Source organism: Xiphias gladius, chromosome 3 (genome assembly GCF_016859285.1).
Source record: "Xiphias gladius isolate SHS-SW01 ecotype Sanya breed wild chromosome 3, ASM1685928v1, whole genome shotgun sequence".
NCBI lineage: Eukaryota > Metazoa > Chordata > Actinopteri > Istiophoriformes > Xiphiidae > Xiphias > Xiphias gladius.
In genome coordinates, this window is record NC_053402.1 from 1,467,087 (window position 1) to 1,482,276 (window position 15,190).

Consider the following 15,190-nt stretch of genomic DNA (forward strand, 5'->3'; position numbering starts at 1 on the left):
TATACCATCGCCACAGAATTTTATCCAACTCAAATAATTTAATAATATCGTAACTTTCTACAGTTACACAACGAAAATCTTTAAATATATCATTACATAACACTGTTCAGGGGTTTCCATTTCATTCATCAGCCTCCTAGTTTTTTAAAAACTTTAAAGCACAACAAAGTTATCATTGGATTGACACTAAATCTCTGCTGATAGATTACTGATCTTTATATATTTCCAGTTCTGAGTTACAACCTTTATCACTGCTGCACCGGGAGCATGGCAACTGGACTGCGTAGGACTGCAAACTGCTAAAGGACAGGTTCAAAAATTAATGGCACGCACAACACTATGATAGGTACATTAGCCACTGCAATATGGAAAGCTCAAAAGATCGTCCAGGACACCAGTCAGGTCGTCAACACTCACCCAACCATGCCAAATGGAAAATGATACCAGGGCATTTAATCATGCGCTGCCCATTTCCAAGACAGGTTCCCTCCACAGGACGTCTGAATGATGAATTGTGCTCACACACAGACACACTAGCACCATGGATTATTTTCTATAAGCTATCCCACTACTTTGTGATAAATATCCCGTCACTTATTTTTAGTGCACTGCGCTCAAGATGGGAGTGAATCTGCAAGGCACGTTTGGAAAAATGTATTTAAGAATATATTTATTTTGGAATGTGGGTGCAAAAAGTGTCAGAAATAAGACTGAATTTGTGGAGAGTGTTGAAAAAAAATGAGAAAAAAACGATTGTCACATTACATGGCCATGACGGTTTGTATTCTTTTAATTAGCACTAGTGATGCTGTGCGAGTGATCTTATTAAACTAATGACTGACACAGTGGGGGGGCTTTTAATCAGAGGAGTGTAAAACCCAGACTACGAGCTAAAGGGTTAGGCAGATTAACATGAGATTACACCCAACTGCACCACCGCCAGAGAGAGGCTGGGAGGAGACAAAATATGACAAAGAAACAACTTGGTCCAAGTGATCTGCTTCTGCATTCTGCGCAAACGTGTCCAAAGGTTTCAGAAAAAAAGAGAGAGACCACTGTAACTGCAGTTCTACACTTCAGGCCTATATGAAGCCTCGCTTGCTAGCTACTGTAGCTAGACACGTAAGCAGCTAGCTATCTAGCTAGCTAGATAAATATGTTGATACGTGAGTAATATAGCTAGATAACTAGCTAGCTACGTAGCCAACGGACCTTTTTTCTGAGTTGGCCACGTTTCGCTGCTACTGTCCTGAGTCAGACACATCTGATGCGATGTGTTTTATGGTCTTTCCGTGGGAATTGATTTAGGTGATTAGCAGGAAAGTGCAATTGGAATTAATTCATACATATTTAAGAATCATAGTGCATGGATATCCTTGATGTGGCATAGCTTATGAACAACAAGAAACATTGTAACAGCCAATATGAAAATATTTTAGCGTCTTTATATGGCTTGTGAAATATGTGGCATGTGAAATTTCATATCTCTTTGTGAGCATTTACATGTCTAATTACTATACGAAAGATCGATCGGAGAGAGCAGTAAGAACTCCTTTCGCTAAAAAGTGTGTCTGTGTTTTCGCTGTGCATCTTAGCATTTTGTAGCTAGCCATTTAAAATCTATGATAAAATGTGACACAATCTGCAGTTGAGTCCGAAGGAGGCAGAGAAGTAGGCTGTCTGAAACAAAAAAGTTGTGGCCATGAGAAAAAATTTAACAAAGAATCCCAGAGCAAATGCAATTGTTTCTTTCTGATCTCTGAAACATGACAGTGCACATAAAGACGCTAAAATATTTTCACATTGGCTATTACAATGTTTCTTGTTGTTCATAAGCTATGCCACATCAAGGATATCCATGCACTATGATTTAATAACTAACAAAAAATAATTTTCGTGTGGGTATGAGTGCATGTGTTGAAGGCCAGTAGAGGCTCGTATGGTGGACAAAGATTGGTTACATATGTTGACCTTAAACATTCTACATTGCTAGGTTATGTACACTGTATACGGTTAACAGAAGCTCAGTAATTCTGTCACTCAGCTTTGTGCTCTGGTGTGTTGTATACTCCTGACTGAAAGATAGAGAATTGAGACACAAAGAAAGCCAGAGAAGAGACAGGAGAAGGGAGACCAAAGAAGAGGGAAAAGGAGACAAAAGGAGACAGGAAGTAAGAAAGGTAGGTAAGGTGTGTGTATGACAAACAGATAGAGTTTATTTCCTTTACAAGAGCAGCAAGATGTTGAAAGAAAAGGCGGATGCAGAAATTTTAATGCTGCTTTGGTGTGAGGTAAATATATATGTGTTTATGTATGTGGTAAATATACAGTACGTGTGTATGTGTATGGTCGTGCAGCAATTTGTGACTCTTTTCAACTTTATTCAAAATATGAAATGTGCCTTCAATCTCATTTCAAATTTATTTCTGTGAAATAATTTTAATATGTATTTTCAGATGCCTGACATCTGGCAAAATAGGAAGAGCGAGAGGAAGACCAGGAAATGGGCCACGGAAGCCATGGGACAGGCCGTACAGGAGGTGGAAAAAGGCAGGCTCAGTGCAAGTCAGGCAGCAAAGCAGTCTGGGGTCCGGAAGTCCAGCCTGAGTGACTGAGTCAGTCGAGGAGTGGCCTTTTTGCTGTGTCTATGGTCAGAGGGGACTTCTCAGATCAGAAGTTGAAATTATCCTGGTGGAGTACTGTTTGTATTCTGCTCGTCATTGGTTTCCATTGAAAAGGCTCAGGTCTGGCCCACGGTCTGGCCATATACAACCTCCACCACCTGGATGCACCGAAGACCGTGCATGGCCAGTCTTTTTTCTGGTTGACAGGTGTGTAAAACATTAGTTTGGCTATGTTTGACAGAGCCAACGGGTCGATCGGAGTGGGATTATTTGGATTAACACATAATTCAAAATGCTATGCCAGGTAACATTACCTTCCTTGTTAGCGTAGTTACAAACCTACAGTCGTATCTTCCTTAACTGGAGTTTTGGATGCTGTGTGTGTTTGCAGGTCGGATGTCGTTTGTTGGATGACGTTTTATATTATAAGGTTTGTTTTGTTTTAGAGCATCCACGTCCACGCCATAGAAGACGCTCTGGACTCCACCATTTTGTCTTTGCCTCTGCAATTCGCGTCCACGTGTTTGGGGTGTGGTGCTTTTGAAGGAGCTCTGCAGGAGGGAGTGTATTTGTTTTTTCTGTTGAGTTCAAATATCAACAGTCTTTCTTCAGACTCGAGAAATCTCCAGAATCTCTACAGAATCTCTTCCTTCAAGGAGTATTTCTGGGTTCTGACTGCACCCTTGGAGGAGCACGGGAAGAAGCCCTGTCAAATCTACATCTTTGACGAGCTAGGGTTTCAGCTGGACTTGACACGGAGCAGAGTCATGCCTCAGGGGACCAAACATTAAAAAGGTGGAACCAGGGACCACACCTCCATCCTGGCATGCTTTAGCATTTGTATTGGGGAATATTCCCCCTTTCATCTTCTGTATGGGGGAATATCCCATATAACACGGGTTCTATCCCCAGTTGCCCCGCCCTGGGACCATCTGTCCCTCTTGCTCCCACTCTCTACATCACCAATCCCCTGGCATCAGGCTGGATATTCGCCCCCAACACCAGCAACATCAGGAGGAACACCACAAAGACCTAGGTACTGACTGCTTAGCAGGTGTCTGATGTCATAGAGGAGGCAGAGAACCCTGTCGCAAGGCTCAAGGCCCGAACTCTGGCCAAAAGAGACAGAGAGCAGCACCAACCCAAAGACACCAGCCCAGCAGTCACTTTGTCTACCATGCCTGGCGCATCCCATCCCAGCTGCACAGGAAGCCTGCCCCTTGGGCTGCTCCAGCCACGAGCTCCAATCTTTCAAATGCAGGTTATCCAGCCCGCTTGCCCCCTCTTGTGCCTTCCATGGTCCCTGGCTGCCTGTCCCCAGTGGTACACCATCCCTGACAAGCCTGCCTGCTCAGGAATATCACCACCTTTCCCCATCTTCTGTTAGGCAAGTGGAATGTAAAGCACACCTCCAGTATTTGTATATTTGGATTGATTTGAATATCAAAATTTATCAGCTATTCTGGGGCTTCTGGTGACCAAATAGTTAAGGCACATACCACGTAACTGCAATATCCACGGCTCTGCCCTTGCTCCCTGTCTCTCTCCAGTTTTCTCAACTATCAAATAAAGGGAAAATGTCCAAAATTAAATGTGATTAAAAAACAACTGTTCTGATGCACAGATAATGTTAAGAGTATTGCTGTAATAATAAAATATTATTATTCTTTTAGAGCCTTCAACATGAGCAGCAGGATGTGGCCTAGAGAGGTTTTGAACCCATTTGTCTCCCTCCAAATGTAAATGCTTTATATGACATGTAAAAATAAGCAACGTTTTTACATGTAGGTGACAGTAACTATAATGACTAAACAAAAAATGTCTAAGCTTTGTCTCTTATTTAAAGCTGACCTCCCCCAATGTTCCCTTCTGACCCGGCTCCAACTCCTCATCTGCTGGAGCCACAACGTCCACCGCTAGTGCACTACAGTCTTTACATGCCAACGCATGACGATTAGGCATTTTTCTTGCGTATTTTTTATTTTTCTAAAAAAGAGAAGATACCGGCGGTTTGGCAGCATGGCCGGAGCAGGACACCTGACATCTGGTTAGTTTGTAGGGATTGGTCTCATGGGTCCAGTGTACTTTTGCAGCTACACAGACAAACTAGAAGCCACTCTGCCTATACGACCAGTACACACACTCAGTGCCAGCAGGAACATGTAGATTAATAACTGACCTAGTGTTGTGAAAGGTAATTCCGTCATTTCCACACAAAAGATTTCCGTTTCTGGCCAAAACAACTGTTAACCACCAGCTGGCTCAAACAGACATCCAGCCCACTACAAACAACAGGACTTTGAAATGTGCCCCAAATGTGGGAGAAATGAGAAGGGGAGACAGATCAGGGCAGGAAAAGTAAGATTGTTTTCGCGCAGCGCCTTTATTCCAGTCTGCAACCTGTGCTCCGCTAATTCCAGTCGGTATTGTCACTTTACTACTTTTTCCACCTTCCAGTAAAGCCACAATGTTGTGCTGGTGTCTGAAATGATCAAAAGCCGTGTCAGCCGCAGTTTGTATTATACAGTAGTGCCTGTAATGTCATCGAGACCGAATGAAAACTGTGTTCCTGTAGTATTCAAGGATGGTTTCAAAGTTTTGTTTCCGTGCCGTCGTTACAATATTTCTGCAGTAACTCAGAGCTGGAGAATTCAGCGTCTTACAGATTATTATAAGATCTCAACCATTAGCAGGGGCCACGGTATAATGATCACAAAACAACAACAATGACGACGACTACTATGAATGATTACTATCATTATTAATATTACTCTTATACTGTATGTTATTGATTTCTTTGATATAATGGCTGTGCTGTGATGAGATGTGAGCCCACACACACACACACACACACACACCAGCCATCTTACTATAATATCTATCCCTACTTCCCTCGCTTACACACACACACACACACACACTATCTCTCTCTCTGCCTCTCTCAGACACACACACACACACACACACACACACACACACACACACACACACACACACACACTATCTCTCTCTCTGCCTCTCTCAGACACACACACACACACACACACACACACTATTTCTCTCTCTCCCTCTCTCAGACACACTCTCACACACACACACACACACACACACACACACACACACACACACACACACACACACACACACACACACACACACGGGCCATACAGTAAACCTACCTTGAGTGTTTGCTTTCCCTCAGATCACCGGCGATAAGAATAATGTCAGACCGGCAGATAAAGGTCGGGGACGGTCGGGCTGATATCAAAGCCTCGGTGAGTTCTCCTTCGTAAATTCCCGGTGGAAACCAACGGGGTCGTTGTGCGTGAGGCGGATTCCCACTCTTCCCAGTTCCCCATTCGGTACCGGATATTAGCGTCTCCTCATCACTAGACGGAGGGTGATTTTAGGACCAGTATTTCCCTTCCTCCGGTGAGCACGAGCTGACGTCTGAGAGGCTCCGTTGGCACGAGTCTCCTCCGGTCGACGGTGATGAATTATTCACGAGAGGGGCGTGGTCAATAAGAGCAGGGCGTGTGCGCGTGTGCGCGTGTGTGCGTTCGCGCAACAACAGAATCCCGGGTTGCAGTTGAGCCGGCAGCCGTCATGATGGGGAGGAGGACATCTAGTGGTCAATAGGACAACTTGCAGCGGAAAACCACCTCATCTCCAGCAAGGACCCGGGCACCAGTTGGAGTATTTTGTAGGAGGAAATAAACACAAATGTTGAGTAGAAACAAGAAAAACGTGACTCACGACACGAGCGGGGTTGAGTAAAGGTGACTGAAACAAAAAGAGGATCCTTTTAGGATAAGTCTGATGACGTTCCCTATTTTTCTCTCTGTCACCAAACCCCATGAGAACCCCACATGGGATGTTGTCGTGTAACGAGTTCTCTCGTTGTCCACAAACTGTTAAAAAAAAACGCTTTGGTTTGGGGTATATTCCTTCAGGGGCTGCAGCCAAGGACTCTCTGCATTATCCCTTAATCTGCAACTCACTGTCCACAATCAGTGTGTGAAACACTGGAAAAAGAAAGCAAGGCGTGCGGTATCGGAACCGACCCCTCGCCTGCCGCTGTTTTTAGATCAGTTCTGGACCCGACCCCGCCTGACACGTTACCAGGCAAAAAAAAAAACCGATCACAGCCAAATAATAACATTTTTGAATAATCGATATAAACATTTAAAAATAATAAAAGCGCAGCGACACCTGCAGGTCGCACAGAAGCGGCAGAAAATGTTCCCGCTTGGCACAGACACACACACACTCTCCCCTCTCCAGCGCAGCGGTGCACACACCTGGCGCAGTGTAGACACCTTCATGGATGACTTGAAATCTTCTGACACGACACCGGCAGCGAAGCAGCAAATCCCTGAGCACATTGTCGGGTTTTGAGACGTAAGAAACGTTGCGATTGTTTCCCCATGGGATAAAAAAAGACTTCATTTAGTTTTTCACCAAAAGGTGTGAGGAGTTCCTTCAGCGATTTCACCTGTGCTACCTGTACGGAACAGCTGGTCCGTGTCCATGGCAGCAGCTGCGGCACCGCCTTAGGCCACACCAGCTACCTGTTCACGATTTCAGTGTGTCCGCGGGGGTCCGCCCTCGGACCAAAACTTGGAGTGGGCCCCGCGAGCACCGACTGCGCATGCGCCACGCAAGCGGACTGGCTCTTCGTTCCGAGCACCGTACGCACCGGTCAGTTCTCTGGTCCCTTGCTGTTAAGCACTTGCATGCGCTGGAGCTTCTCAAGGAGGGCAGGCCGATGCGGGCTGAGGTAGACCCTCCCCCGGCACGGTCCGAAGGCAGGCCGAGAACCGAAGTCATACTCACGGTGTCTTAGTGTCTTAGTGACACGTTTTGACCGTGGCTGAGTTAGACACAGGCAGCGGCACTTCTGCCAGTGTCCTCCGTTATGAGGCCTACTGACGTGACAAGAGTTTTTAGTAAAATTAGGTCTGTGAAATGATAACTAAGTGATTATTGATGTTAATGATAATGTCACGAATACACTTTAGTTAATAAACAAGTGAAAGGATGGAATCTGAGCTGAATCAGTATCAAGTCATGGACGAAACAAATCCCCACAGAATCAGCTACGAATAGCAGTGTATTCTATTAATATAAATGTACTGGATCATGTACCATGTATCGAGACACAAACGGAGGATCGATGCACAACGGGCTGTAGCCAAGATTCACTGAGGTCCAAGTTCCCTCAGTGCAGTGTGTGTGTGTGTGTGTGCGTGTGGAATAAGATGCATGTACGTTAAGGCACTGGGGGATTGAGAGAAGGTATTGTTTGCGTCAATGCAGCGAGTGGGAAAGAGCACACAAAACCAGCTCGTCATTCCGTCTCACTTCACTGTGGACTTATGACGGGACTCACGATCAAACTGACATCCTGTTCAGTTTCACAGAAATGCTGTTATGGCACTAAATGTTTTGGGTTTTCAGGCTTGGGGAATATGGAGGAGGACACAGGCTGTGGTAAGAAAAATGGGCCCATGAATGTCACCGCTTCATTTTCGGTTCTTGACTACAATGCATGCACGGCCTAATTTAGACAAATGCAAACACCGTAGAATACTGTAACACAGACAACACACCAGAATTACATTAAGAATCTTGGTAGTCATTAGTGTAAACTGATTTTATGCATTTGTCTTTTAGAGTTTGTCCTCTCCTGCGGCACCAGTAACTACAAACGGATCTGTCCTCCATGTTTTGTCCTCTGAGAACTGTGACACTAACGTTTTAGGCATTGGAGGACCCATCGATGACTTCATGGACGATGAAGGAGCTAGCTTCAGCGCTGAGTTTCAGAGACAGTTCAACTATAATTCTGTTATTAGTTATGGAATTCATTACTTATCGTGAGAAAGTTGAGAGTCTCGAGATTTTCAAAATGAAATGCTAGCTCTGCTTTATTCCCTCAGGACAGTGAAGGGCCCTCCTATGTAGCGAGTCTGGACAGTTCCTTTAAGAGGCCCCTCGGGTGGCTCACTAACTCACCTGGAGTCAGGCCTCTCAGTGCGTGAAGCAGCACACCAGCAGTCGTCACCATGCTGACTGCTCTGGACACAGGCTCTGACTGTAAGGTACTGATGGAGTGTTTTAAAGATAACCTAGCTCTCCGTTTTCTTTTCTTTTCCCCCACAATCTTTGTTATTCAGAAGGACTGTTTCCTTCTTATTTGCCTTCTCAGTTTGCTCATTCGGAACATGTTCTGGTCTGACACTGGGTGAGATTCGGATGGTCCTGGCCCTTGAAGTGACACCTCCAACCAAACACTGTCGCACATGAAATATGCCTGCGCGCAGGGACTTGATGTGATGATCTTTGATAGTGAGGAGGAACTCTAAAATGTCTCTTTGTCGTGCCAAAGCCGAGTGAACAACTACTAATATTTTTGCTGCTGCATTTAGTGTAAATTCTTTGTAGAGTATTGATGAATACAAATCTTTTGAATCGTTTTCAATCGTTCTGCACTATGCATTGCAGTGGAAGACTCCGGGGTGCTGCCAAGACCGGTGTCCGTTGGCAAGGGGCCGGAACGGGGTGGAGAGCTGCGCTTGGAGGTCATTGCGGTGCAGTGGAAGTCTGGCTTTGGGGCAGGCCACACTAGATGCCCGGTGTGTCTTGGACAAAGCGGTAAGGACAGTACATTCAGATGTTTCGAGGTACAGCCATGGATCGAGTTTGTTGTGGTGATCTGCAGTTGTGATCTGAATCATCTGTCCGGAAAAAGCAGCGGTGGCCACAAGGAAAGCGAAACATCCTAACTTGCTGTCCCTGGTTACCAGGACAAGGGAAGGCACTGAACCACTTCTGCTTCAGTGGAGCTGCTCAGGGGCCGTCAGATTAGACCGTGATTGCACTGGACGGCTCGCAGTTGTTTGCACACGTGTGGTGACCCTGTGAAAAGAGGTCAATAGATCCGCTGCAGCAACCAGACATTAAAAACGAGCAGCCGTCTGAGGACAGCAGGACACCTATGCTGATGAATGTCTACCTTGTGATTTGAGAAATGCCACATCAGAGCACAGTGCCATTACATGCACCTGTCCACTGTGTTCACCTTTATTTAATCATGTGCAAACGACACCGGGCTGCTACAGCGTAACCTCATACTATACTACGCACGTCTGACTGGTCCACTATGACCCTGCGTTCTGTTGTTTGTTCGGGACGTGTTGTATTACAGTAGCATTTCACGTTTTATTCTTGAATCGCATAATGGTGCAAATGCTGTTGTGTCACATTGTATGCTAAGACGGGAGATGGAATAGAAATAAAACTGAAGTTAAACAGAAACCCACTCCACCTGCCCCTGGCCGCAGGTTGGAGGTGCCGCGTGTTCCGGTTGTGCTCCTCCGCATCATCCAGAATTCAATATAATATCACAGCTGTGTCCGACCGGTGACGTTACTGGATAAGAGGGAATTTATTAATCACCGCGACCTCCGACTTCTATTCCACCTCGGTCAGGCCCTTCCTGCAGAACAGCCGGTGCACTTTGAGATGCTCCCACAGTCTCTGCGCCCAAGAGTCTAACAAGTCTTTCTGGGGAGCCCTTACCTTTACTGAATCACATGCATTGTTGCAGGTTAGAAATTCAAATTCACTGGTTTAAGTAAAGCTTTTGAATTGCAAACATAATTCTAATGAGCTGTCCTGCCACTATAATATTGGTAATTACTGCAACTTACCATTGTAATTATTTCAACTCCAGCGTCTTTGTTCATCGATGAAAAAGGAAATACAAGCTTCGGTAACTTAACGAAATATGCTTGATGAATTAATCGGTCTTCTCAGTCTTTTATTCGACGACAGCATAGTTCTCTCCCAGTTACCCGCCCGGGCAAAATGAAACGTGGGCAGTGCAAAGATGCAGCGGACATTTTATAAACACACTAAAGGCAGGTGTCCTCTCATTTTCAATCGATTTTCTTGCCTCCAAAAAGACTCCAAAATCTTTGTGCGTGGCCTGACTGTGGAGATTTGGTGGAGATGTTAAGCTACATCTTCTAACACTGATGGGATCTCTAGAGACCAGTTGAATTTCATCCACCTGTCTCTTACATTGTCTGTTCTAGAAGTTCAATGATGTATAATCAACTTGAATTCAGTCGACAACATTTTTACGCTGTTAATCTGAGATTGTGCTCTGAAGCTGTACAGCGGAATGACATTAACATGTTTGGTCAAACGGATTGTTTCATGGCGCATCTCCTACTGTATGTCTCTCGCAGGGGAGGAGGTGCAATGTGGTGTGTCCACTTTACGGACATAATTCTTGAGGTACAATAATTAACTTGAACCTTATTTTGCGAAAGTCTTATTTATGCAACGTGTTTGTCTATTGAGGCTTTAACGTTTCTCTGAAGTCGTTCTACAAGGTGACGGAAGAGTTTGAGGGAGCCCTTGACAGAAAAGTGATGAAAAGTGCCATCACTGGTGACTGGCCTACCTGACCTAAACCAACGGGCTGTGTTCGGCTGACAAAACAGATCCAGTCTCTGAATCCGAGCCAACCCAACATACCAGAATGTATGTGATGTGCATTTGAAATAATTTAAAGGCGGATCCTGTAACTTGATGGAGTCTCGAGTGAAGTATTTTTTGAAGATTCAGCAGCATCGGATTTGTCGTATCGAAGTATGTCGATCCGACGTGTAAAATAATCAATAAAGAAAGAAACACTCGAGAAAAAGTTGCAGGTTTTTGTGGAGACCGACGCAGCTGTATTTGTACATACTGCTTGTGGTTCATGACGTTCACACGCGTGTGGCATGTTTGCAGTTCTGTTTCCACAACGTCATTTACGGAGTTCAACTTACTGAATAACAGCGAGCAAAGATTGTAACGATGGAATTCCTGATGCAAATAAAACAACTGAGGAAAAGCGGATGTATCAACTTGACTTTTTACCGGTTGCTGACTTAAAAAGATTGCGTTGATACACGGTAAAACATCATGCACCAACATTTATTGGAATCAACTTCTCCTTTCTCATGAATCTATAAGTAAATATAAACTTCTGTTCATTTCAAGTTGATTCAACGTAAAGATTCCTACTTGTAAATTTCAGGCCACTTCAAAACTTCTGAGCAGGACCTCTTCTGACTTGAAATGATGAGTGGGATAAATGTTCTGCTGCGAGGCCACTCGACTCTTTTCATTAGGTTTCTGAAGAAACGTCATCAGCATATAAGCAGACTGCTAATATGAGACTGCTCCGTTTCGTAGTTTGAATAAAATATTACTGCGTGTCTCTAACACATGGTAAATGATGACACGGTTGTTTCCTCTCATAACGATGACAACAATGTGGACTACCATGAAGGTTAGTATTGAATCCAGGCCGTACCCTGATACACTTACAATTGAACACAGTCGCCGGGAGCACCCCTGCATGTTGTCCTTGTAGTCACTCTGGTACAAAGTGACTTCCGTGACTGCAGCTGTAGGTTCTTTAGGTTCAATGAAGAACTGACTCGTCAAACTGAGTAGGCGTAAAGCTGTCTGTGACCTTTCTCTGCATGACTGACCAGTTGTCAATTCAACCTACTATTACAGGTTTACTCAATTTGTTAGGCAGAGAGTTTTACATTACATTACAGTGAGTTACTCAAACTATGTTCAGTTAACTCGTGTTTTTAAGTTGAGCCAGCTTGAAAAGATTTCCAGCGATGTCACAGTAACTAAGCACATAGCACTTCATTTTGAATACTAGAAGGGAGAGCACAGGCCTCTGCCGAAGCCAATGCCAAACAACGCACACAAGACGTCAGAGAAAAAAATACAAATTCATAGTTAATGATCCAAATCTGCCCCCAAATGCAAGAATTAAGAAGCGATGGAAGAGAAAACTAGTTGAAACAATTAGATTTTTATGTGTAATCATCCTAAAATCTTGTGTTTATGCTGCCAGTTACAGTATCATGTACATGACAATCAATGATACTTATGAATGCAGAGGAAAGGCTCTCACCCAACTTAACGTCCTTACTTGTTTTTGTTGATCCCCTCGTGCTTGTCGTTGCACCTGCACAGTTAAACTAGGACCTTTCGTGTTTAATGATATTCTACTTGTTCTCTGTAAATTGCCCGTGAGTGTGACTGGTTGTTTGTCTCCTATTACGCCCAAACTTGCGACACCATGCTGGCTACCTGTTAGATACCGAGTCGACTTTTAAATCATGGGCTTGCTCCTACTTACGCCACAGATTTACTGGTACCCTATGAGGCTCGCCGCTGCCTGGGTTCCTCAGGTGGAAGCTCCTTACTGTTCCCACGACCAGTTTTCCAGGGTAATGACGGAATCCGAATGGCCGCTAACAGCAACTTCCAACTCAGTTAGCCAGTTTAGGATAGCTTCATCCCTAGTACTGATGGTTTCCTCTGCACTGCTTAATTCAGCCCCAAGCTGGTTTGTCTGTTTGCGATGTTCTTCTGACTGGTCCACAGCAATTTTTCTATCATGGCCGTTATGTCTTTGCCAAGCATCCAAATAGCTCATATAAGCATTTGATGCTTGTTGGTATTAGCATCAGCACGAGCAGGATCTTTGCTCCTGTCATCTCAGTTTTGGGGCATCTTCTTCAGGTAGTAGCTTAGTCCTCACTCTGCCTTAAGGTATATATGTACAGTATACTTAAGTATTTCAGTTTAAAACATTCAAAAATGAACTAAAATGAATGAAAATGAACAGAATGTGAAGAAACAGCAGTTTTGACATAATGTCTATGTGTTGTTTTGCAGAGATATCTACTGAAGTTATCATGCTAACCAGCTAGCCCTGGCACGTCCTGTTTCGTAATACCACTCTGCACCTCAAGAGGCAATAGTGAGTCACTGTAGCGTCCAGTCTGCCCTCAGTCCAACATGAGAGGATGAGGAAGGAGCGTTGCCCAGAGGGCATATTCTAACCTCTTGTCAATCATGTTGAAGGTACTGCCCTCGGTTAGACCGTTTAAGGACAGGTATTCAATGAATGGAACAGTAAATGACGGCTGAAGCTCTTAGCAAGCGACCATTATCAGCACCACCAAAGTCGGTGGGGGGCTGTTTACAGGCAGTGTTGCCAACTTAGAGCCTTTGTCCCACGATTTACTGACTTTTCAGACTCCTTTAGCGACTTTTTTTCAAAAAAAGTACCCAGCGACAAATCTGGTGACTTTTGGACAAAACCTTAGCTACTTTCCGTAGAAGAGAGTCACTAGAGTTGCCCCTCATGTGCAAGGTCAGGCTTTCCCTCCGCCATCGTACGTCTCCATGCGTCTCATTCAACTGACCACGCGGCAGCTGACACAGATATGAATGAACTTCTAGCTTTCTCTCTGACTGATCATGTTACAGGTAAATAAAGCTGAAATCACAGCTCGGCCGTCGTCTTTAACTCATGTGTCTGGTGATTCTGTCAGACGACGTCATGGTTATAAAACCAGGATTTTAGCAGCAGAGCAGCAGCTTGGAAGTGACTGCTGGTTAACATGTCGTCTCAATGGGCCACGTTTCAGTCACCGTTTCCTACTTGTTCCGTCGTCTGACAACAGAAACAGAAAAAAACCATGTAGATGAGAACAGCTTTGTTGGGAATTCAGCTGCATTAAACTACTGTATATGTGAGCACGGAGAGCAGGAGAGAAGCAAACGGATAAAGGGCTGAAACCAGCTGACCCAACGCGCTGACATCATGAATATGTTAATTAGTGATTAGTGTATTACATCATCTAGCAACATCTAGCGTCTTTCAGCAGGCTTTAGTTACTTTCCATTTAAAGTAGCTGTTAATAGTGGTTCCACAACAGCTTTCAATTACGTCCTGAATTTTGCACATTGACCATAAGCAGTCCAGTCATAGGCTAGGACTACATTGATGTGAATGGTGTCTTTGTTATTATGTGAATTATTAGCCAACACTGCAGGGTCCCTCAGCTCTACTAAGCTTTATAGCACACTTCAGCCCATCATCTGGGTTTTCTGGGGCGTAACCTTACTCTTTGGTTCAGTCTCACCGCTCTCATTGTGTCGTTTTTGGCCACGGAAGGCAACCGTTTTTGGCTAAAAAAGAAACCTAGGATAAATCCACTGCACTGTACACTATCTGCCCAGCCCAAACAACAGATGGACCAAGTTGGCGATTAGCTGCTAAAAAACCAGAAATACTTTCCTCAGAAGCTGGTGGGAACTTACAGTCATCAGGTGGCCAGAAGAACCAGCTCAGATGAATGCCGTACTCATGCTGCTCGGTGTGTGTTTGACGGATGTGTAAATAGGCCAACTGTTTGCTAACTGGGCTATAACACACACAAGCTCAGAGCAACATATCTCCATCTCATCCTATCAAGTTGATTTCCATGTTTCTTAAAAAACTCTTTTCCTTAATTATCTATCGATCTATCTTATCTATTTATTTCTTGATTATTTTATTTTTTCTTTCTTTTTCTTAATATTCTGACTATAAGTATGTCTGTATATATACATTAAATACAGTGTCTATTTACTGAATGTATATACAGTATTTGGGTAGCTATCTTCGTGCCATATATGAGTGT

General features: G+C 44.3%; 1 protein-coding gene and 1 long non-coding RNA gene across 3 annotated transcripts in view; one reads left to right on the plus strand and one right to left on the minus strand.

The window, feature by feature from the left end:
* tanc2a (tetratricopeptide repeat, ankyrin repeat and coiled-coil containing 2a) overlaps nucleotides 1-6,487 on the minus strand; it is a 68,963-nt gene extending 62,476 nt beyond the window's left edge. For both annotated transcript variants that reach the window (XM_040119875.1, XM_040119868.1), the window contains exon 1: nucleotides 5,804-6,487. The gene's annotated coding sequence lies outside the window, so the exon portion shown is untranslated. The remainder of the gene's footprint in view (nucleotides 1-5,803) is intronic.
* On the plus strand, nucleotides 2,688-4,294 carry LOC120785293. Its single transcript, XR_005706590.1, has 2 exons — nucleotides 2,688-2,831; nucleotides 3,071-4,294. It is a non-coding gene; the product is annotated as an uncharacterized LOC120785293 (long non-coding RNA).
* Nucleotides 6,488-15,190: the final 8,703 nt, after the last annotated feature.